The sequence below is a fragment of the Schistocerca gregaria genome, chromosome 2 (genome assembly GCF_023897955.1).
Source record: "Schistocerca gregaria isolate iqSchGreg1 chromosome 2, iqSchGreg1.2, whole genome shotgun sequence".
NCBI lineage: Eukaryota > Metazoa > Arthropoda > Insecta > Orthoptera > Acrididae > Schistocerca > Schistocerca gregaria.
In genome coordinates, this window is record NC_064921.1 from 689001689 (window position 1) to 689025807 (window position 24119).

General features: G+C 43.2%; 1 protein-coding gene across 1 annotated transcript in view; it reads left to right on the forward strand.

Moving 5' to 3' along the window:
• Positions 1 to 8879: 8879 nt before the first annotated feature.
• Positions 8880 to 24119, forward strand: part of LOC126334771 (probable multidrug resistance-associated protein lethal(2)03659) — a 257707-nt gene continuing 242467 nt past the window's right edge. Inside the window, exon 1 of the mRNA XM_049997352.1 lies at positions 8880 to 9154. The gene's annotated coding sequence lies outside the window, so the exon portion shown is untranslated. The remainder of the gene's footprint in view (positions 9155 to 24119) is intronic.

The following is a 24119-nucleotide window of genomic DNA, read 5'->3' on the forward strand; positions in this document are numbered from 1 at the left end:
CCATTTTCAATCAATTAGGCGCCCACTTGAGCAAAATATAGCCCTGCTGCCGAGTCTTTTTCACTTGCCACATAACGAATAAACAGTGTAGATAGCTCCCTTGTCTAGTGGAAGTGTTCAGAAGGCAGATTAGTGTTTAACAAACCGTCGACATCAAGGTCGTTAGAGACAGAGCACAAGCTCGGATTCTGTAAAGGATAGGAAAAGAAATCGGCCGTGCCCTTTCAATGGAAACATCGCTGGAGCGATTTAGGATAATCACTTAAAACCTACATTTGGAACTTCGGCTGCTGATTTTAATCATCTTCCTCCCGAACGCTAGTCCAATATGCTAACCGCTGCGCCACCTCCCTCGGCAGTGACAGTCGTGTCTGTCGGACGCAAATAAACGCTTTCGTAATTTACGTCTATGGTCACAAACTTATTACATATGCGGGTCACTGTTTTTTTTCGCGACGATGTCGCAGCTTGCGTTTGTAATTGTAAAACGTTCGATCAGTACATGCTGAGTACTTAAAATATTTGCGATGCCTACATTATTTCGAGATTACCTTCTGAAAATTTCCCGGCGTATTTCTTCTTCTAATAATTTACGACAGTGCAGCCGGATCCCGTCAACATTCCGCCATGACATTTGAGCCAGAGACGTCTGGCCATCTTCAGGTAAGCGGACATTTAGTGAATAGCCCAGGTGCAACCGCGGTATTTATTCCGAATCTCACGCTTGCGAAATGTGCTGGCGTCTTTCGGCGCACGCCTCAGCTGATTATCTAATCACTAAGACCGAATGACCCCATCGATTCCACTGTGACTGGATAATTTTAATTATTCTTATCCAGTTGAAAGCCGTTGTCACGCTTTATGAGATTATCGGCAAGACGTATTTCCACCGATTCTTTGATTGCAGAATGCCAGAAACAGGAAACTGGAGTTAAATATCATGTTCTGTTGAATTCCATTGAGTGTCCCATGGGAATGCAGTGTTCTGTATTGCTGATTTTCACGACTGCCAAAGACGAGTGTATCTTTCGTGTTCTGTACAACGCTCCTGGGCAGGTCGTGTCGTCTGGTCTATATGTGCAACACCACACTCGTAGGGAATTCTGTAAACGCCCGCTTTTTTCAGGTGTAAGTCGTCTTTAACGGATCCAACCAGGGCCAAGCTCTTCGCTGGAGGACGGAAGACAACCTTGATTTTATGTTTCCTAAGTAATCTGCTTGTCTTATAAGACACATTCTAGGCTTACGGAAGGAACGCAATTGATTTATAGTCGTCATCAGTGTCCTCAGTGCGTTGCTTCTTGTTGCCGGCCTGTGTCGCCGAGTGGTTCTAGGCGCTTCAGTCTGGAACCGCGCGACCGCTAGGGTCGCAGGTTCGAATCCTGCCTCGGGCATAGATGTGTGTGACGTCCTTAGGTTCGTTAGGTTTAAGTAGTTCTAAGTCCTAGGGGACTTATGACATCAGATATTAAGTCCCATGGTGCTCAGAGCCTTCTTGTTGTTATAGCTGTGCATGGCCTTCCTTATTTGGCGTGAAGTGTAGCCATTCTCTTAAAAAAAAAAAAAAAAAAAAAAAAAAAAAAAAAAAAAAAAAAAAAAAACCTTAAACAAGTGTTCTTATTCTGCGTGGAGGTTTTCATCGTCCGATATTACGTGCGCGCTCTTTTTAAGGTACTATGAATACTGACGGTTTCTGAACAGTGATTGCAGCTAGATGCCTGAAGATCTGTGTGTGTGAGCATTCTGTACACAGATTGTCCCAATGACACATCATTCTCACATCGTACTAGCACGTCTAGAAAGGGTAAAGTCCCATGTGATAAGTTTAGGTGACAAAGGAATTTCTCCAGTTCTTGTCTGCCATTGAGGCCATACTACAAGGCCAGACAACGCCAGACAACAGCAGACTCAAGTGCTTTCACCTCAAAGTCCTCCATAAAAAGATTAGCCACCACAGAGGACAAAGGGCTCCCCATGGCGACGCCGTCTGTTTGTACAAAGAATTCGTTATTAAATAAGAAGCAGATTGAGGAGATAGTATGTTCATACAAGGACGTCAGGTCAGTATCGAATAAATCACCAACAAGATGTAACGAGTCCATTAAAGGCACTTTGGTAAAAAGTGACACCACATCAAAGCTAACTAGTAAATCAGAGCTGCTACGCTTCAAGCGATTGACAAGATCCACAGAACTGCATACATGGTGACAACACTCACCCACAAATGGCTTGAGTAGAGAGGCCAAATGTTTTGCAGTAGAATAAGTCGAGGCAGCAGCATCACTCACTATTAATCGTAGCGGCACACCATTCGGGTGAATCTTAGGAAGACCATATAGTCTTGGTGGTACTGCACTGTGTGGCCTCAGCCTCTTGTTAACTTGTTTACGTAGAGAACTATCACTCAGAAGAGTAGCAGTTTTTCTTGATAATGCGGCTAGTAGCACCCTTCTCGATTTTGCGGTACGTAGAATCATTTGGTTGACTGTGTATCTGCTCGTTGTAGGCTTCCCCTGTCGAAAGAACCGTGGCTTTAGCCGTATCTGCAGGAACTACGACTATGCTGTATCTTCTGTAAGGCTAGTGCACGCATCAACAAAAGGTTCCCAGAACTTCTAAAGATAGACGTGGATTATGGATACTGTATCACAGACACAGTCCCTTGGACTGTTCACAGATGTCACTAAACCCGAACAAAGATGTAAACAACATGCAAGAGCAGCGCCTATTAGACGGAGAGGGTCCGACAGCCGATCAGTTCCAGTCATTCCATCAGGAAGGAGGTACACGGCTCGTGTTGTCTGGAGTTCAACCATTCTTAGACGATCGCGTCCGCGTTGTTACTTTGTGCCAGGAAGGGCTCTCAACAAAGGGAAGTGTCGGTGTCTCGGAGTGAACCAAAGCGATGTTGTTCTGACATGGAGGAGATACAGAGATATACGGACTGTCGATGACATGCCTCACTCAGACCGCCCAAGGGCTCCTACTGCTATGGATGACCGCAGCCTACGGATTGTATCTCGGAGGAACCCTGACGGCCACGCCACTATGTTGGATAATGCTTTTCGTACAGCCATATGACGTCGTGTTACGACTCAGACTGTGCGAAATATGCTGCATGATGCACAATTTCATTCCTGACGTCCATGGCGAGGTCCATCTTTGCAACCACAACACCACGCAGCGCGGATGAGACCAACATGCTGAATGGACCGCTCAGGATTGGCATCATGTTCTCTTCACCGATGAGTGTCGCATATGCCTTCAACCAGACACGTCGGAGACGTGTTTGGAGACAACCCGGTCAGGCTGGACGCCTTAGACACACTGCCCAGCGATTGCAGCAAGGTGGAGGTTCCCTGATGTTCTGAGGTGGCATTATGAGGGGCCCATGTCCGCCGCTCGTGGTAATGGAAGGCACTGTAACAGCTATACGATACATGAATGCCATCCTCCGACCAATAGTGCAACCATATCGGCAGCATATTGGGGAGGCATTCGTCTTCATGGATGACAATTCTCGCCCCCATAGTGCACATATTGTGAATGACTTCCTTCAGGATAACGACATCGCTTGACTAGAGTGGCCAGCATGTTCTGCAGACATGAACCCTATCGAACATGCCTTGAGTAGATTGAAAAGGGCTGTTTATGGACAATGTGACACACCAACCACTCTGAGGGAACTACGTCGAATCGCCATTGTGAAATGGGACAATCTGGACCAACAGTGCCTTGATGAACTAGTGGATGTAAGTCACGACGAATACAGGCATGCATCAATGCAAGAGGACGTTACCGGTGTGTACAGCGATCTGGACCACCCCTTCTGAAGGACTCGCTGTATGGTGGTACAACATGCAATGTGTGGTTTTCACGTTCAATAGAAAGGGCGGAAATGATGTTTATGTTGATCTCTATTTTCTTTAGAGGTTCCGGAAGTCTCGGAATCGAGGTGAAGCAAAACTTTTTTTATGTGAGTATATTCTCTTTCAGCTGACGAGATGTTACTCTGTTGTGGAGCACTTACCTGAAGAAGGTGGGCGTGTCTGCGCCGAAATACCGTGGCAGGATGTTGACGGGATCCAGCCGCATATCCGAAAATTATTAGAAGAAGTTTCGAGATTTCTTTTTACCTCTGGTTCTGTTTTAAAAAAATATTAGCATCACCGCTGGCTCTGGAAAAAATATTACATCAGCCAGTTTCGCAACCAAGAAAGCAAATAACGAGTGCACATTTTCCTGTAGTGTTTCGCTCGTGTGTTTTATTCCTTATAACATCAGAATTTCAAAGACTGTATGCCAGTCAGCACTGTCAAAGAATATTTTCTGAATCTGTAAATGCTGTATACAAAAAATGGCTCTGAGCACTATGGGACTTAACATCTGAGGTCATCAGTCCCCTAGAACTTAGAGCTACTTAAACCTAACTAACCTAAGCACATCACACACATCCATGCCCGAGGCAGGATTCGAACCTGCGACCGTAGCGTGCTGTATACAGTATGAGGGTTTGCTTTTCTTAAACATTTCTTCGACGTATCTGCTAAAGCAAGTTATAGGGTCAGTAACGCTTCCTCGCATTCGTCTATATCTATGAAACGCGAACTGATCGTCCCTCAGTCGGTTTCTGTAAGGCAATTCAGTTCACTAGATTTCTTTTTCTGAACGTTTTGAAGTCTTTGTAGGAGCAAATTGCAGACTGGATCTCGACCGTGGTACATAAAAGCTCTTGTTTTTTTTTTTTTTTCTTTTATTTCGTTTCAGAAATCGACAATGAGGCCAAGAGACAGTGCACAACATCAGATTAGGGAAGGACGAGGAAGCAAATTGGCCGTGTCCTTCGAAAGGAACCATCCCGGCATTTGCCTTAAGCGATTTTGGGAAATCGTGGAAAACCTAAAACTGGATGCTCGTACGGGGATTTGAGCCGTTGTCCTCCCGAATGCGAGCCCAGTTGTGCTGAACGCAGACTCCATTCGACCAGTATATTTCGTTTCAGGCCAATTAAGTGCAACATCAAGATAACTATTTCTCTTTTCCTTCTTCTTTCACCAAACTTCTGTGATTTTCTCAGAGAGATTTTTTGTCTCATCTGGTTATTTGACTCAAGGTTTTTTTCTCTTTGTTTTATCTTCCTGAAAACCTCCGATTTTTTTTACTTTTAATTTGAATATTTCTTTGTTGCGTAAGGCCTCCTTTTCACTCTGCATTTCTTCTAAGTCCTTTCTTGTCTTGCCTCCGCACCAATTTTCTTTGTCTGTTTTTCGGAAAAATATGTGAATCCTCTTTGTTAATCTGCCTTCTTTCATCGTCTCTACATCTGCAAAGAGTAAAACACGTCTTTTTCTGATGTCGTTATCTTAGGGCACAATGAGCATATTTCCTCATTAGGTCACAGAAGCCAATTGTCCAGTTGTCTTCTTCTTTCTCGATTGGACCTAACATTTTTCGCAAGATTCTTCTTTCTTTGTTTTCCAAATCTTGTAATGTCATTTTACATCCAGATAAAAGTAGTGTTTCCGATCCTCAGGTTTTACGACCGTATTATAATACTTCAGTTTAATATGTGTAGAATAACATTTTTTACTATACAGAGTTCTCACTTTCATGTATGCTCTTCTTATTTTTTCAGTTGTGGTTTTTAACTGCTTCTTTTCCAGATTTTATGTTTGTATTTTCACATAGGTATTTAAAGTAAGGAGTAAGGCAGTTTGGCATGAATGGATAGGAGATACCGCAGGGTAGGTTCAGTCCCCTAATTGGAAAGATTTTCCCCGTCCTTCGCGCTCGCAGGCACCTTTCCCTCGCGAAATATGAGAGCTGTGTGCACAACAGCATATTCTAAGTGTAGGTAACATTAATGGGAGGATATAGCGTCATGCTCGTGTTGGAAATGATGAAAGAAGGGAAAAGTTGAAACACGGTGCTGGCACACAACCCACTCCTCTTTGGGGGCCGTCGAACTTCACGTCCCCGTCTGACAGACGGATCACCATCAGCAGCGTCACGCACCCTCACGTTATAAGACGCCGCCGAGGAGTTTGGAATTTCATCCGGGGCATTAGGGCAAATAATGGTGATCAGGGACTGTGTGCCATCACCCCTCCCGTCCCCTGTGATACAAAGCCAAAGGCAAAATGGTCAACTGAGCGCAGCGCACCCAGACGGTCACCCATTCAAGTACTGGCCACGACCGGCGGTGCTTAACTTCGGTTAGGTGACGGGAATCGGTGTATCCAATCGGAACGGTCATTGTCAATCTTTAAATCTGTCCGTTTTCTTGATGTTGCCATATTAGATTTTTAAAGTTCTTGAGGAGTTGCTTTCATTGATCACCTATTCTGTGTTTTCAAGCATGAAAAATTTAGCTTTTTATTTGCGTTCCCTTAGGTTGTGTCTATTAGCACCAGACAGAAGCAAAGGCCTAACGATTTACTGCTTCTTTCGATCTACCAGCTTATTCTTCTTCCTCTGTTTCCCACACTCTTACAACTTTTCCTAGAACCAAGTTCAATAATAGTGGCGACATGTTCTCTACTTGTCTGACTTCTCATACAGTTTGGAAGGGACTAGAATAGTGCTTCCCACCCTGGGGGTAATGACCCCTTGAGGGGTAAATGATAATTTTTTGAGGGTAAGAACAATAGGGTTGAATCGCGTTTCGGTCGTGGCACTAAATAATTTTAAAAATCAGTATTGTTTTGTAGAAGAAGGTGTAATTAGATGAATGACGAAAACTAATTTCACTTAACGAAGGTTTATTCAGCACTTGCACATATAGGAACGCGGAGCGAACTGCCTCCGGCCAGAACGCATTCAGTATATATACAGCTACAGAACATTCCAGTACAATGATTCTTGACATTTGTGGATGCTTCTAGAATGTACTCGAACCGTATATAGAAATTAAAATTGTACAGCCTGGATGAATTTTGAACTCACGACCTTCCATCTAACAGTTTAGTATTATAATCACTACAGCACGTTCTTTGTTTTTTGTTGTTCTTATTTTGTTCTAAATAGTTCGTTGAATTTGTTCGCCGGCCGCGGTGGTCTAGCGGTTTCAGGCGCGCAGTCCGGAACCGCGCGACTGCTATTGTCGCAGGTTCGAATCCTGCCTCGGGCATGGATGTGTGTGATGTCCTTAGGTTAGTTAGGTTTAAGTAGTTCTAAGTTCTAGGGGACTCATGACCAAAGAAGTTAAGTCCCATAGTGGTCAGAGCCATTTGAACAATTTTTTTTTTTTTAAATTTATTCGTGGCGGACGTCCGATGACACCCGTTCAGGTTCTTTGTTGAACCGTTGACTCAGTATTTATTGCAGAGGGTAACTAACCCTCTTACCGAGCCCGCTGAGCTACCGCGCCGGCTCACCGTGCAGTTACTCGGCTTCTTCTGCGACAATACTCACTATTTCATAATACTGATAACATAAGTTTCTAATAACTGCGTTTGTTTCGATTACTAGTATTAATGTGTGACACAATGTAGTATATATTACAGCTTGCGAAACGAAAGTATGAACAATATCTTCCTCATACAGCCCATCCACTAGATACACACTTTCTGCGTTGCATCTACGACAGTAAAATTGAGACGTATAGGTCACATATGTTTAAGATATAAAATGAAAATACTTTGTCCCAGTTGTGGGAGGTTCCCACAATGGACTATAATTGCTTCTTTATCCCCTTCGTAAAAATAAAAGAACCAATAGCCAGCACAGCACACCAGTCACTACAGTGCTGAGGCACAAAGCATGGCGCCGGCCGGAGTGACCGAGCGGTTCTAGACGCTACAGTCTGGAACCGCGCGACCACTACGGTCGTAGGTTCGAATCTTGCCTCGGGCATGGATGTGTGTGATGTCCTTAGGTTAGTTAGGTTTAACTAGTTCTAAGTTCTAGGGGACTGATGACATCAGAAATTAAGTCCCATAGTGCTCAGAGCCATTTGAACCACAAAGCATGCCAGCTTGACGCCTTCAAATTTGTGCCGCTTGGGAAGTAAGGAGTCCAGCAATTAAGTGATGTGCAAACAGCAGTCCTAAGTATAGTCCACACATTTTACTTTGTTTGATTGTAAATGAGAGCGCAGAGAATAGCAAGTGTCGCTAGGAAGAAGAGTGGTGTAGAGCAAGTATGTTTTGTACCAAGTGTCAGTCCTCAGTGTGGGTAGTTAGTTTTCTTTTCTGAGAAGGAGTTACAGATAACATTCGTGATGCACTGAAAATTGCTTCATCATTCTTCAAAAAAAAGTTCTCAGAAAGAAACAGCAAAAATTGTGTCACTGAATCATTAATTCTTGTTTTAATAAAGCGCCTATGAAAACTAAACATAGCTTATCTTCTGTCATTTTAAAAATTAAAGTGTTCGCCGACCGGCGTGGCCGAGCGGTTCTAGGCGCTAGTTCGAATCCTGCCTCGGGCATGGATGTGTGTGATGTACTTAGGTTAGTTAGGTTTAAGTAGTTCTAAGTTCTGGGGGACTTATGACCTCAGAAGTTAAAGTCCCATAGTGCTCAGAGGGATTTGAACCATTTTTGAATGAAAGAGTTCAAAGAAAATTCTTTTTCATTCTAAAGTTAGGCGGTAATGTTGTTAATGGTGGGAGGAGCGGGGGGCGAGGGTTACTAGCTAATATCTAGTTGCAGTCAGGGGTAACGGTCTCAAAAAGCGAGGGAACCACTGGAGTAGAAGTTGTTCGAAGAAACGTAACTTCAAATCCTGTGTATGTAAGAGTTTGTTTTATTATTTCCAAGAGTTTTTCTGTTTTTCGAAAAGTGTGCTCTTGCATGTCGATAACGGTCGAGGGAGACGACCTGCGACACCCTGCGGCGGGGGTGGTCGGCCGCTCTCCACCTGATTGCCGGCGCCTGGTAGTTCGCCAGCATTCGTGACGTCACGCCGCGGTCGATAGCTGTGCGTACGGCGGTGCCTGTGTGTGTGTGTCCCTGCCGGGAGCAACCCGTGCCGTGCCGACCCGACTAGACTAGACTCGCCTCGCCGACAGTCTGTGCGCGGCTGCCGGGCAGGGAGGTCGCCGTGCAAGTGCCGAGTTCGCGTACGTGGCGTCTTACTAGGGACGAAGCTCCGCGTATCTCTGTGGACAGCTGTGCACTAGCCGCTGTGTCGCCGACGACGGAATCCGAAAGGTATGGCGGCAGCGATTGTTTGTGATGCGAAAATGTGCAATTCGTACAAGTGGACAGTGTCAACCTCCGGCCGAAAATGTTGTTTCTAGACAGCCCTAGACTACAGTATCAGTTGCAGCGACATGCCCCCGAAACTTTTAGTAATTCATTCGCCCAAAGATCAGTTCACGCTGATACATTGTTTGTCAACTCAGCATAAGGAAGATGTGATACATATGCAAAACGCACGTGTTTAAGACAGCAGGACAGGAAAGGTGATCGGTTGAAGGACACATCCCGGCATTTGCCTGAAGTGGTTTAGTAAAACCAGGGAAAGCTTAAATCAGGATACCTAGACAGAGCACGAGCCTTTACTCTCCCAAGACCCGTGTTTTAAGAAATGCATTGCCTCAGCCAGATATATCTAACATAGTTCATATACTTATACATGGAACAGGTACTCGTTAGTTAAACGGGCGTATTAGAACATGTATCTGTGGGTTTGCCACAGTACTGCACTTCTGCTTGCAGTCATGTGGCTGTAGCAGCCGAAGAACCGGTTTGCTAATCAAAGGAGTAATCTGTTGCACGAGGCTTGCGGTCGGTAGGGAAATGTGAAACCCATACACGGCTGGCAACGTCAAACGAGAAGTGCATAGTATACCAATAGCAATTATTAGAAATGTTACTGTGAATCGCTCATGAGGTAGGCGACGTCTTTGTTACGTAAGTAAATACCAAGCCAGCGTTATGTGTAACCACGATAAAACCTCTAAAATCTTTGTTATGCTGCTACTTTTGATAGTCTACCATTCGGCAGTTTTTAGAATTTTAAAATGTGTACCAGATCTCCGTGTATCTAAGATGTCTCATATCCATGTAGTGCTGTGAGAAGTTGACCTAGAGCGTGGCAGATAATCTAGTCCATGGTTATGTTCTGGGCTATGTGATGTGCCACATCCCAGTTCCTCTTACCTTCACATCACCAAATAGAGGTACAATTTTAAAATACTGTATTCCACATGCGCCATGACAGTAATACTGAAGTAGGCTAGGTGATGACACTGTCGAAACTAGGTGCAAAACGACAAAGATTTTAGAAGCTTCATCGGGGTTGCACATGAGGCGGTCATTAATGAAACCTGCGACAACTTAAAGAAGACTTTTAGTATTGTCCGTAAGATGATTTCACAAATCTGGTGATCCGTCGAAAGTCCAAAACGACAGCAATCGCGGTCTTGGGAGCAACTCTCAGATTGACCAGTAAACAATTTTGAGCAGCAAGTGAATTGAACTGTGTGGTTCTGTTTCAACAATACGTGCACCGGGAAGAAAGTCACTGCGCGCACGCACGCACGCACGCTCACCCTGTGTCTTTTAAGAGTTACTGTGTTGGTTCTGCCGTTAACGTACTGAAAAATAGCTTTGTCTACACTATCAAGTAAGTATGACGTTGAGCGTTTAATTCTGGGCGCTGTGGCATTTGCTGGGGAAACGGAATAAAAACTGTTCCTGTCTGCGAACAGTTGGTATATTAGTGACATTCTATGATGAGAGTATCTTCCTGTGCAATACTATAATACAGGGTTCCCCAAACTATTCTGCAGTAACAATGGCGTTTTCTCGTCGACATTTTGATGAAAATAATTTTTTAAATTTTTTGATTTCTGTATATTAATGATAAAACTGAAGTAATAAAATAAAACAAGCTTTCATCATATTTAATAAATTTTATTAAGTTTCATAATAAGCAAGGCGTTCCATCAAAGTACCAGGACTCTCAAAATGTTCCTTCAGAGTAGAAGTTTGGGAGCCCCTGTACAATCAGTGAAATGTAATGAAACCTTCAGTCGTCGCAGAGAGTAACACACTTGGGAACTGATCTGAAGCCTGCTAAACCGGTCTTAAGACAGTAGAAAGCACCTCCACGTCTGTTAGCTGACAGAGGTTCGCAGGGCACACACAGTATAATATTAGAAACAAGATGTGCAAGGTCTTAAATCACAACTCCGTTTCCCCTGCTTACTTCAGTATTCCATGCAGCAGATGCATGCAACTTGTACTATATTTGTGACCTCAGTTGTGTAACTTGAAGCACGTGGTACGAAATGCAGATACTGTATCTACATATGAAATGCTATCTTAGTAGTCACCGTGGCTGACTATATTTCCTCTAGGAAGTGCAGATGTCGCTCACACGCCGAGGAAAGATGTCATATAAACGCCACTGAGTTCCTTGCAGATATGACTTTTGCCAAATCATTTTCGTTACGTGGCTCTTCACGTCCTTTGCTCTTGTATGTGGTATTGATATGAACGTATCCAGTCGATAACTGTTTCTTCTTTGTGGTAGTGAAGTGACTGCTTTTCACAATTTCTACTTTACTTTAAGCATCGTACGTATTTTGCCTAGACTTAGATTTCTTTCGTACTCGTTGCTCCAGCGACCTACCGGTACTGATTAAGTGGATGAACTGCAATTTTAGAAGGGTTATTACCCCCTCCTCCCACCATTGTTAAAGTCGACATGTAAATGTTAAGAGAATACTGTATCACATTAAAAAAAAATTCTCTGTATTATGTCAGTTCATGACGCTAGAATAAAAACCCACTGACGATGGCTAAATTGGCGACGAAAGTTGATTCGAGGAGACACGGAAATCATATTCAGGGAAGCGTACAAGGTATTATTTCTGGATCGGACCAAAACTGGTTACCGGTATAATGTTCAATTTAAATACGCAAATAGTGAAAGTGCAGTCAATTTCGATAATAAACTATTAAGATAAGTTATGATAGTCCAGTCCAGATTTGGATATTTAATGGACTGATCACCTATTGGTAGATGAAATGAAGCTGCAGCTGTCCAGTTGAAATCGATAAAGCTCTAATTTGTACCATCCACATTCTACCTACAGATTTACCTTCTGGTGTAGTGAAATAAGATGCTCATAAAATGACATACTTGAAGAAATACAGTAACCAGGCAGGTTCGCAAACTTTATTTACGCCAATATTCATTGTGGGCTTTCACACATCTTCAGCTGGTGTAATACGCTTGTATCCTCACACATTGTTTCTGTCCACTGCGTTTTGGACACTTGAACTTCCGTGATTCTGTAACTTGTCGCTCCTTTTTTTCGTATTTATGTACATAGGCGGCACTCTTTAGGATCCAGTGACGCAGCGCAGCATTCGCCATGACGGCACCAGTATACGCAAAAGTGTGTGCGCCATGCGTTTGAGTCGGGGAAACGAAGAGCTAAACGTTAAAGAATAAAACAATTGAAGTATTCAGAATGCAGTCGTTAAAAACGCTACACTGACGATTGGTGAAAGGCCGATAAACGTTTTTGGCGTAAATGAAGCTATATAAAAAGTGGGTGGTTGCGATACTTCAAGTAATTGACACTTGACCTTCGGAGCTCCGTAACCATTAACAATACGAAAAGGTTTATTTCATAGAGACCGCTACCACTTAAAATACTTGTTGCCCTAAATTATTTAATGAAGCAACACGTCTGGATGTGTAAACCTAATCTTCGGGCTAAGATAGTAATGCAAAAGCATTTAACAGAAGTACATACAGATATTAAAGTTGTTCTCTACAGTCTTGGAAGAGAAAAGAAAAAGATGAAGTAATATTCACTTCGTTTATTGGTGTGCTATTTGAAGCAAAAGGAAAATTACTGAAGTTTTCGTACGAAATCTGGGGTATGCTTCTTAAGATGCTATGGTTACTTGATCTTGTTGATCACTTTATAAACAATACCAAGGAGCCATAGCAATGCAGAAGGCCGAATAAAGGGTGGCGGTTTTCGATGATATAAAAGATTTTCGGTTATATGCTTTTTTAAAAGGCGGTTCAAATGGGCTGTTAATGCCGCACAAAATAAACGATTTCTGAAATAACCAATTTTAGGTTTTTTATTTCTGTTACATACTGTTATAAAAGTAGAAATCGAATAACGAAGAAAAATTGACTCCTTCAGTTTCAAGATACATAGAATCAAAATATTAAATAGGCAAATAAAAAAACTGTGTTCACCATTGGATGCTTTTCTCGAAAAGTGATTAGTGCTTGACTACTATAAAAATCACCAGTATTCTGCTATTGATTATAATTCCCTGAAACTCTGCTCAAAAATCATTTTGTAATTGGGGATGATAACACTATTTGGACATTAACAAATAGTCAATGCTATAGGGTGAAAACTGACGTTGAAAGAGGAGGAGGAGATTAGTGCTAACGTCCCGTCGACAACGAGGTCATTAGAGACGGATCGCAAGCTCGGGTGAGGAAAGGATGGGGAAGGAAATCGGCCGTGACCTTTCAAAGGAAGCATCCCAGCATTTGCCTCAAGCGATTTAGGGCAATCACGGAAAACCTAAATCAGGATGGCCGGAGACGGGATTGAACCGTCGTCCTCCTGAATGCGAGTCCAGTGTGCTAACCACTGCGCCACCTCGCTCGATAAGAGGTTGAAAGACACTATTTTGCGTGTTAATTCGTTAGTTTTCAAGAGCCAAAAGTAGATAACGCATGTTGTGTAGATAGGACTTGTATATCGCTGATTTGTTGTGGCTGCTTTCGTTTTTAATCTTTAAAGGGAAATGAAGCATTGTACATCACTGATGTTGCACTTCCTAAAATACTTCCAGATTAGGGATGGTGCCATTCTGTAATACAGCGGATGTCTGAAGACTGCAATGAGAAACCGCCATACAGGCCAGGTGAAAGTCCTGCACACTGCATGAATACGCGTACCATCTAATGAGCCACGACCCATGGTAACAGGTACATTATAGTCTGAGCAGCGCTGTACCAAACCTTACGCCATTTGTTTGTTGCCCGTCTGTGTCGCCAATGTCATTAAGATAGCACTGATCGCTTTTCCCGTTTCCTATAATAACGCGATATTTCAAAGCATTGTACATTTTACTAATAAAAATTACCCGTGCTTTAAAAATAGTTCTTTTACCCGGTAATTACTAAAAAACACCTAACATAACAGCAAATACCGAAAATACGGGTTATTCAGAACTAAAGTACCGGTATCAGTTTTAACCAGTCGGTTTTTACCACCCTTCAACTGAACACACACAGCAAGATAGACATTTAATACAAAAGTGAGCATTTAAAATTTTTTGTGTTGAATAATAGATCAACAAACGACATGAATATTCCCTCACATTAGGTTTTCCTTCTTTCACCGCAGCAAAACATGCAAAGATTATACATAACAGCTTTTATACTCGTAGACGTGTGCTTTTGTTAAATGTTTCTGTGTTGCCATTGTGCACTGCAGACGTTTATAGCTCGAAACGTGTTGCTTCAATAAATGTCAGTCAACAAAGCTTGTATTTCATAGTGATCTCCAAAAGGCATTTTGGTACGTTTGAAACAGCCGCTGTCGGTTAAGTCAATATAACTTTGATTCACCTTTAACAAGATTAAGGAAACAAATATCCTTTGCGATGATGCTGCAGTTACTGCGTAATCGTTCAGAACACACTTGTCCTAAAGAACAAAAAGAAAAAACAGGAATCTATTTTTTTTAATAAGAAAATGTAGCTTGAAATAGAAGGTAACTTTGCTCGATGGAAAGAGATCCTAACGTGAAACAGAGCCACACGTGAAATTAGTGTTGTAAATAGCTGTAAGCTCCCAGGTAGTTGGACCTTTAAGGGCACACCGCTGACGAGTGAATGTGTTGGAGACTAGCAAGCTGACTCGCGTTTCCGCGAACGCAGCTGTTGGCGGAACTGCTTTCAAGTCGGCGCTTCGGCCGGCCGTGACCGCGTGGGCAGGCCGGAGAGAGGAGAGGAGAGGAGGGAACAAAGGAACGTCTGCAGGCAGCCGCGCGTGCCGGCGGCACGAAGAGCTGTCTGCTCACGTTCCCAAGGTGTGCTAGCTGGCCGAGAGGACACTGTTCTCTTTGTTTTCTTTCGCAGAAATTAGATTTAATCCCGCATTTCGACAACTAAGTATCTCGTGGCAATGGCGTGAATGCTTCTGCATCCCATGCATTTGAGCGGCCTCGCGCACACAGCTCCAGTTATCAGCTGCTGCCCTGAGCTATAACCGCTGCGCGGGACTTGCGACGAGAACTGCGCATGCGTAGAAGCTGAGAATAGGAGGCAGAGTCACATGGCAACTCTACACCAAGTCGCGTCGCACTCCTCAGTACTGAGCGATGGAAGTGAAGTGACTGACGGACCGTCCGTTTTCCGTCAGCATGCGGAAGGGCACGAGAGGTCGACTCGCCAGACGATCGTTTTCTCGTTCACTCTGTTTTTCAGTGGAATGAAACTGTATGAATGTTTTCCAATAACTCTTGGGGTTTAAGTGGTTTCACAGATTGACACAAGACTGACGGTTAAATCGGTTTTATGAATGCTTTCAATCTCCGGGTTTCAGTGATCGAACTTCATACTTTTTCAGTTATACAGGGTGCTCCATTGCTCGTGACAGGGCCAAATATCTCACGAAGTGAGCGTCAAACGAAAAAACTACAAAGAACGAAACTCGTCTAGCTTGAAGGGGGAAACCAGATGGCGCTATGGTTGACCCGCTAAATGGCGCTGCCATAGGTCAGAGATATATAAACTGCTTTTTAAAAATAGGAACCCCCATTTTTGTTGCATGTTCGTGTAGTATGTAAAGAAATGTTTTAGTTACACCACTTTTTCACTTTGTGGTAGATGGCGCTGTAATAGTCACAAACATATGGCTCACAATTTTAGACGAACAGTTGGTAACAGGTAGGCTTTTAAATTAAAATACAGAACGTAGGTACGTTTGAACATTTTATTTCGGTTGTTCCAATATGATACATGTACCTTTGTGAACTTATTTTTGAGAACGCATGCTGTTACAACGTGATTACCTTTAAATACCATATTAATGCAATAAATGCTCAATGTCCGTCAACCTCAATGCATTTGGCAATACGTGTAATGGCATTCCTCTAAACAGCGAGTAGTTCGCCTTCCGTAATGTTAGCACATGCATTGACAATGCGCTGACGCATGTTGTCAGGCGTTGTCGGTGAATCACGATAGCAAATATCCTTCAACTTTGCCCACAGAGAGAAATCCGGGGACGTCACATCCGGTGAACGTGCGGGCCAGTGCTTCAACGACCAGTCCACCTGTCATGATCTATGCTATTCAATATCGCTTCAACCGTAGGCGAGCTAAGTGCCGGAAATTCATCATGTTGGCAGTACATCGCTATTCTGTCATGCAGTGAAACATCTTGTAGTAACATCGGTAGAACATTACGTTGGAAGTTAGCATACATTGCACCATTTACATTACCATCAATGAAATGGGGGCCAATTATCATTCCTCCCATAATGCCCCACCACACACTATTCCGCCAAGGCCGCTGATGTTCCACTTGTCGCAGCCATCATGGATTTTCCGTTGCCCAGTAGCGCATATTTTACGTTACCGCTGTTACTGAATGACGCTTCGTCGCTAAATAGAACGCGTGCAAAAAATCTGTCATCGTCTCGTAATTTCTCTTCTGCCCAGTGGCAGAACTGTACACGACGTTCAAAGTCGTCGCCATGCAATTCCTGGTGCATAGAAATATGGTACGGGTGCAATCGATGTTGATGTAGCATTCTCAACACCGATATTGAGATTCCCGATTCTCGTGCAATTTGTCTGCAGCTGATGTGCGGATTAGCCGCGACAGCAGCTAAAACACCTACTTGGGTATCATCATTTGTTGCAGGTCTTGGTTGACGTTTCACATGTGGCTGAACACTTCCTGTTTCCTTAAATAACGTAACTATCCGGCGAACGGTCCGGACAATTGGATGATGTTGTGCAGGATACCGAGCAGCATACATAGCACACGCCCTTTGGGCATTTTGATCGCAATAGCCATACATCAACCCGACATAGACATTTCCCGCCTCTGGTAAACGGTCCATTTTAACACGGGTAATGTACCACGAATCAAATGCCGTCCGCACTGCCGAAATGTTACGTGATACCACGTTCTTGTACGTTTCTGATTATTACAACGCCATCTATCAGAAAGCGAAAACAGTGGTCCAACTAAAACATTCATATTTCTTTACGTACTACACGAAAATGTAATAAAAATGGGGATTCCTATTAAAGAAAACGCAGTTGATATCCGTTTGACCTATGGCAGCGCCATCTAGCGGGCCAACCATAGCGCCATCTGGTTTCCGCCTTCAAGCTAGACGAGTAGTTTTTTCGTTTGATGCTTATTTCGTGAGATATTTGGCCCGGTCACGATCAATGGACCACCCTGTATGTGGGGGCGTTCAACAAGTATTGCAACACACCTTTTCTGGAAGCATGATTGTTTTATTCAGGATTCCAATACACGATATTATTCCCCGCTCTTTCGGGTATAAAAACCTATTTTTCAACATAAGCTCCGTTCAGTGCAACGGCCTTACGCCACGGTACTGGTCTCTCTAGTATGGTCGGAGCCCACGTCTTGCTGCATCAGTAACCTGCTTCGTAACATGCAAGCAATTCCGCGTAGACGGCCCTCCGGCGCTCTGAGTGGCGTAAGTGGTGGAAGACTGTCAGCAGTACCAACAGACATATCCAGCTGTGCAGCGAATTATTTGATCGTGATCGACCGATCACCTCGAATAAGTGTCCGCACGTTCCAGCTTCGTACGAGTAACAGCTGTGTGCGACCGGCCGGCACGCACACGAGAGCTGCCGGGTCTCTGTAGTTATTCTGCAAGCACCTATGAATATCTGCGATACACTAATTTTCCGCCAAAAGAAACTAAATTACAGCGCTCTACTGGGAATGCACCTCAGTTACAGACACCATTTTCAAGGCTACGTATAGCGCCTCCACTTACGTGGGAACTTCATGAAACTGTATAGGCTGAAGCGGGAAAATTCCACGATGTCCCACAACAAATGACACCCGAAATTGGCCGGAAAAAGTGTTGCGTTATTTATTGAACGCCCCTCGTACGTGAATCATGACTAAGGTCTCCAACATTTTTGAGACACAGCGTATGTTATTTCAAGGAGAAGCAAATAAAACGTAACTCTCAAAAACTAAGTATTTTCAGAATTTATGTATTTATTCACTTAAATAAAATTTTCATAGTTCTCGCATTAAATATGAATTTTTGATTGCTTTAAAAGGTTAATAACTGGTGCTACGTTATAATTTTGTTTAAATAAATGAACTATTCCTTTTTTATTTAAATTACTGAAACTGCATCTCTTCGTGCTGGTTTGCACCCGTCATTGACAGTTTTTATTTGGTAAATACTAATGTCGTGCATGGGAAGCAAATAGGATACAATCTTTTATTTGTTTGGTGACTTAATCACTTGCTTTTCGAACATACTGTCCCATCTCGGAAGTATTTTTTTTTTTGCGAGAAATATTATCATTCTTTCGCAATTTTTTAAAAATTTCTTTAATGTAATTTGACAACGTGAATCGTCCTTGCGGATATCGCATATAGCATTCAACGTTTCTTGAGAATCACTTTCTAACCATCATATTTCTTTCATTCCCATCCCACTGAGCGTTTCGGCATTTTGATCCAGGTAGGGAGGAGAAGGAGGAGGAGAAATCAGTTTTTATTATCCCGTCGACAGCGAGGTCATTAGAGACGGAGCACAATTTCGGAGTGGGGAAGGAAATCGGCCATGTTCTTTTCAAAGGAACCATCCTAGCACTTACCTCAAACGATTTAGGGAAATCACGGGAAACCTAAATCTCGATGGCCTAACGCGGGTTCGAACCGTAGTCCTCCCGAGTGGGAGTCCAGTGTGCTAACCACTGTCCAGACAAAGTTCGCTATCACTGTAAGGAAAAACGGATTGATAAACACGGACGAAAAACTAAAATAAAAGGTATTTTTTGGCACCTAATAAAAGCAAATACCGGAACGAAAATATCAATGAGGACAGTTGATGACATAGCACTCGGAACTCAACGCGCCAGGGATCAGGCGACTGCATCGACTACTCTCATCTGGTTGCTCTCGTTCGCTCAAAAGAATGAATGGTCAAATCGACACGTAAAGCAACAGATTCAATTTTTTGCATTCGGTTGTTCGGATCATTGCATAGTTTTTATTTGTTACTGCAGTCTCATACACTTCTAGGAATCGTTCATGATTCTGTTAAACAGAAGTTTAGACCAAAGGTCACCATACGTTTTTAACAGTAGGCCAGATAACTGACAAAATGACGAGTACTGGCTCCATCATAGTACTGTACAGTATCAAGACACAATTTAAAACTGAACAAGGTAAATTTAAGGCACATAGCAGTCAGGAAGGCCCCCCACACAAATGACGGTCTCCCGGTTTTCAAAACATGAAATTTAAATTGGTTTTCAAAACATGAAATTTAAATTGGTTTTCAAAACATGAAATTTAAATTGGTTTTCAAAACATGAAATTTAAATTGTATCACAAAGTGTTGTTTCAGATGTTTTATCAGGCATATTCAAGAACAGTCGGTGGGCCAGATAAATTGACTGCGGCCCATAGTTTGGCGACCCCTGGTTTAGACGATTCTACCGCAAAGCGGTCACAGTGAAAAACTCGGCGGCTTCAGCAATCGCTACATAACACGGGAAATTGCGCAGTTTCCTTCGGCGCAGTTATGTTGTTCTGCTGAACCTCACTCAAGGCAGATGAGAACCATCGCAACACAAAGATCCTTTTTTTCTGTAAATACCCCGTACCTGCTGTAGTTGGGTAAAGATCCGACGTATGCAGACTATTGCGGTTCACGTGGCAGATCGTGGATTTCTCCCCGAAGAACGCGATCGCACTACACAGAAAGTGTGCTTGCTCCAAATGGAGCAAAGCCTTTCTGCAAAAGCCAGTCATTTGCAAAAAACTGGTTCAAATGGCTCTGAGCACTATGGGACCTAACTTCTGAGGTCATCAGTCGCCTAGAACTTAGAACTACTTAAACCTGACTAACCCAAGGACATCACCACATCCATGCCCGAGGCAAGTCATTTGCAACTAGTGTTTTTACCGCTTGGTCGTAATGGCGAGTTGTAGTTAATGTGGTTGTCATCATGGCTGTGGTTACTAATAATAAAAGAATGAAGGATGGCTTAGCACCCTTACCGTATCAAACGGCTGATAAACTGTTCCTTGACCCCGTAGGCATCCGTCTTCAGGCCCTTTACACGATCGACTGTCTCGGTCGAATGCTCGAGGAAAGGGCGTCTACTGGAGCGCCCCTGACATTATGTTCCCTACTTAAGACTTGTCTGTTTTGAGCGGTCATTTTCGTTTACACGCCAGCGCAAAAATTTCCGGTGTCGTGAGAGCTGTCTGTCTGCTGTGCAGTTTGGCATCTGAATGGTGAAAATGATGTTATGAGGGACTATCCTTTATACGGAAAAATGGAAATGTAGTGATAAAACGTAGGAATAAGCAATGACAATATAGTTTATTAATGACCAAAGTAGATTTCGTAGTCGAAGTTCTTGTATCGGTCATGTGGTAAATTTTCTACACTCCTGAGAACTGAGAGAATAGGAAAGGTGTCCTCCAAACATTTCAGAACATACACATATATTTGCTTGAGAAGATGAGTACTTGCAAACACATCAGACGACAATATGGAGAACGCTGTAAAATAGTGTCTTTTTGCTTTATCCTTTGTATCTTGTTTTCTTGCTAAGTGCCAAATAACATTGAAAATAATTTTTCTTATTCAGTAAATACCACTTTTTCGCTGATGAATTAACTTTCATTTAAACACGTTTATCTGTTTACACTTTTATTTCTGCATAATTTTGGTTTTTTCTCTGTGAAACAAATATTTTTTGCTTTCAGGTATTTCGTTTCTTGTAGGATAACATTAGTAGGAAAAAATACCGGAACCTTATGTAACTTTTCAGTGTGCCACGAAAACAAAGGAAAAACGCAATAAAGATTAAGAACACACGGACCATAAAATAAATTTCAATAATAGGAGTGAGCTCGACAACAATAGGTTATAACTTCCGATGTTGGGAGAGGACGCCGCTGGACTCCCTTGTCTGTGCGCATGCGCAGTGTGTAGCATACGCTGAGATTTAGAACTCACTATTCGGCACAATCCACAGATCATTGACGCCACATACACACTTGCGTCGTAGTTGGTTGCTGATTTACACGCATGCACGAAAGGGACACGCACTTCAAGTAATCTGTTTTGACCAGGAAGTCTTCCGTGTAAAAGGGGTTTTCGGCGTATACTCGCAAAGGTTTATTGTATAGCCGATGATACAATTAATTAAAAAAAATGGACAAGGGATAGCTACAGTCAGTGAAGTTAAACGTGAAATTACATTGTAAATCAGAGGAAACAAATTGAGGTATTGGGGTCACACAGTTACAGTTCTTTGCACACAGTTACAAATGATTTGGCGAGCTGCCTTCCTGCTGTTCGCAAGGTGTTACACAAAGGCATTAAGGAAGTCAGTGAAAATGAAACCGAAAACCAGTACGTAGAAAGTGAGAAATAATGGCGAGAGCTGAACCTCGAACATGCAAATGGAATCTACGGGAATCGATATCCCGTTATAGAAACGGGGGGCTTTGAGGCTTATTGCATTACTGTTGACAGACTGGGAGTGGCGCATGCAAGCGAGGCACTCGTTATGACTGAAAGAGTGCAGCCGCCCCACCTCCTGTCCTGTTACTCGACTGCTGTCTGCCCCGTACATGTTGCTGCATTAGGGTTGTAAAAGTATGTTACGGATCCGTAGTGTCATAAGCAAGCGTAGACTACTGTAGTTTTCCTAGTGGCTTTGGTCAGTTTAGGTCGTTCCGCGTTTCCTGTACGTAAGGTGTGCTGCATATCTTTCCGGCGTTAGGTAACGTACAGAACATTTTTGTTCTACAAAGGTATCTCCCTGTCTGTTAAATAAGTTAACATTCCAGAATGAGATTTGCACTCTTCAGCGGAGTGTGCGCTGATATGAAACTTCCTGACAGATTAAAACTGTGTGCCCGACCGAGACTCGAACTCGGACCTTTGCCTTTCGTGGGCAAGTGCTCTACCATCTGAGCTACCGAAGCACGACTCACGCCCGGTACTCACAGCTTTACTTCTGCCAGTACCTCGTCTCCTACCTTCCAAACTTTACAGAAGCTCTCCTGCGAAACTTGCAGAACTAGCACTCCTGAAAGAAAGGATATTGAGGAGACATGGCTTCGCCACAGCCTGGGGGATGTTTCCAGAATGAGATTTTCACTCTGCAGCGGAGTGTGCGCTGATATGAAACTTCCTGGCAGATTAAAACTGTGTGCCCGACCGAGACTCGAACTCGGGACCTTTGCCTTTCGCGGGCAAGTGCTCTACCATCTGAGCTGTGAGTACCGGGCGTGAGTCGTGCTTCGGTAGCTCAGATGGTAGAGCACTTGCCCGCGAAAGGCAAAGGTCCCGAGTTTAAGTCTCGGTCGGGCACACAGTTTTAATCTGCCAGGAAGTTTCAAGTTAACATTATTTACAGCAAATTTAAAATTATCAATGTTTAATTTATTCATTTGGAACATGAAACAGAGGGTGTTAAAGATAAAGAAAACCATACATACGAGGTTTGGAACTTAAACAGTGGCAACTATTTATTCACAACAGAAACAAGAGTTACATGTTTGCACCTGTTACTGTCCTTCAAAGTAGTCACCAATGTTCTGTAGAACCCGTTGCCAGCGATGTGGAAGGCGTAGTATACTGTCAGCAGAGCGTGTTCTGTTAACGGTGCGAATGAAGTGCTCTACTGCCTCTCGAATGTCTGGAACAGTTCTTAAGCGCATGCCACGAAGTGGTTCCTTCATCTTCGGAATCAAATCGAAGTCACAACGACTTAAGTCAGGGAAGTATGGTGGATGGTACAGTACTTCCCAGTCCCATCGAGCGAACAGAGCAGCCACAGCTTGCGCTGTATGTGCCCGCGCATTGTTGTGCAAAAAATGGGTGGGTTGCGCAGATAAAGTGTCGCCGCTTCTTTCTTGTGTGTTCCTTCAAGACCTTGATAACACTGTCGTGCTATACGACCTCTGGCACATTCAATCTTGATCCAACTCCGTTGTTCCTGTTTCGGAAACATAGTGACACTACTACGTTAGACCGCTCGCTCACGAGCGACTGCGTCTCCCTCTATTGTGCGCAGTGCGGTGACGTGCGACGGGGGAGTCCATTTGCTGGGAGGTGAGGTGGGTATGACAACAACGTGTGCTATCAGCGACAATACTAGATTCCATTGCATTGTGTCGCCACAGCAGTGTTGCAACTGTTTAAAGTTACAACCCACTTATTTATCATACAGCGCTAGAAACAGCAATTTCTTCGACAAAAAGGTAAAATAAAAGAAAACCAAAACAAAATTATATCAAATCTCGCTTCAGTACTTCGTTGAACTTGTATAAAACGTGTTTGTTATTCAGAAACAACTTTCCCATTTATCAGTAGTAAAAGGGAACCCGTGCATTTGGTCGTGAACTAGAACGTTCTATTGAGTACGAAATAACACTTACCTGTTTATGTTCTTGCATGTAAAATGTACTTGTATCAGAAGTAATTACTTTAGTTACGTAAAAGCGCAGAGATTACGCGATCAAATAACTTTTAATACTTACAAAATGCAATTTATTTTCTTTAAGAATATAAAATGCACAGTGGAATAATACTGAATGATCTGTGGTTCTAAAACGCCACCTGTACTACTGGTAACCCTACCATTTACAACGTCGTTTATGTTGTGTACTAAAACTATCGAACCGTAGTTTCCATAGAGCGCAAATCTTACGTTCCATCCAAGGTGATGGGGAGAGATGGCGCTAACTTCCACGTTGCGGGTGCTCACGAAGCGACGTGTCTCACGCGACTTGGTTACAACTGAGGCCCGGAGATCAAGTGTGTGTGTGTTTCTGTTACTTCGGCCACCACATAGCATGCTTCCGCAGGAGGGCGAAGACGTGCCCCATGCC